The sequence below is a fragment of the Arachis hypogaea genome, chromosome 11 (genome assembly GCF_003086295.3).
Source record: "Arachis hypogaea cultivar Tifrunner chromosome 11, arahy.Tifrunner.gnm2.J5K5, whole genome shotgun sequence".
Classification (NCBI taxonomy): domain Eukaryota; kingdom Viridiplantae; phylum Streptophyta; class Magnoliopsida; order Fabales; family Fabaceae; genus Arachis; species Arachis hypogaea.
Genome location: NC_092046.1, coordinates 83,452,301 through 83,453,482, shown reverse-complemented (window position 1 = coordinate 83,453,482; position 1,182 = coordinate 83,452,301). Strand labels below are relative to the sequence as shown.

General features: G+C 45.9%; 1 non-coding gene across 1 annotated transcript; it reads left to right on the top strand.

Annotated features, from left to right (window-relative positions):
• Nucleotides 1-737: 737 nt before the first annotated feature.
• Nucleotides 738-844, top strand: LOC112725368 (small nucleolar RNA R71). Its single transcript, XR_003164481.1, has one exon. It is a non-coding gene; the product is annotated as a small nucleolar RNA R71 (small nucleolar RNA).
• The last annotated feature ends 338 nt before the right edge of the window (nucleotides 845-1,182 follow it).

Below are 1,182 nucleotides of genomic sequence, written 5' to 3'. Positions count from 1 at the left end.
TTTGCATGAAGGTGTGAATTGTGTCATTCATGTGAGGTTGGTTAGAGGGAAGGGCTTGGTTAACTTGAGGAAGGCTAGGCCTACTATATGGGTGTTGATACTTCGTTTGAGGTTGAGATTGCAGGGGTTGTTGGTATGGTTGTTGGTATTGTGGTTGACCTTGGGGTTGTTGATAGTAGTAGACTTGGGCGTTTTGGTTGGGGTGAGCTTGAGGAGCTTGGTTCCACCTTTGGTTTGAGTTATCCTTCCACCCTTGGTTTTGATTTCCTCCATGTTGGTTGGATCCTTGGTTGTAATTTGGTTTTTGTGGGTAAGAGTTAGCTACCGCCAATGTAGTGTCCTCTTGGAGCTAAGGACACTCACCAGTGTAATGAGTGTTACACGCACAAACACCACACAACCTTGATGGGCCTTCGATCCTTGGAGGTTGAGGTGGATCACTTATCAAAGCTTGAGGAATTTTTTGTCCTTGGGTGAGTTATCACAACAAAATTGTCATTTCACCAAGGGTCTTGGTCAAAATAGCATCCCCGGAGGAAGAAACTTCATTTACAGCTTTCGGTTGTGGACTCCTTGCCCTTGAGTGTTGAGTGGAGTCCGCTAAGTCTGATATAACTTCCCATGCTTCCGCAGCGGTCTTGTTCTTAGTCAATGAACCTCCACTCGCGGCATCCAGAAGAAGCTTGTCTTGGTGATGCATTCCTTGACAGAAATAACTGATAAGAACCAACTCATCAATCCGATGGTGAGGACAAGCCTCCAGCAACTTCTTAAATCTCTCCCAATACTCATACAAAGTCTCCCCATCCCGTTCCACAATGCAAGAAATCTCTCTTCGCAACTTGTCTGTTTTCTGGGGAGGGTAGAACTTTTCCAAAAACTCTTTACGCAACAAGTCCCAGTTGGATCTAACTTCACCCGTCTGAGTATAAAACGACTCCTTCGCTTTTCCCTCCAAAGAGAAAGGAAAGGCGAAGACCAACACTGTAGCTTCATCGGCCCCATGTCTTCTTGCAGTTGCACAAGCAACTTGGAAATCCTTGAGATGCTTCAAGGGATCCTCTCCAGGCAGTCCATTGTACTTGGGGAGCAAGTTTATCGTGCCAGACTTGAGCTCAAAATTTGGGTCTAAGGCCGGATACAAGATTTGAAGTGGTTACAAGTTAAGATCAGGAGCTCCGG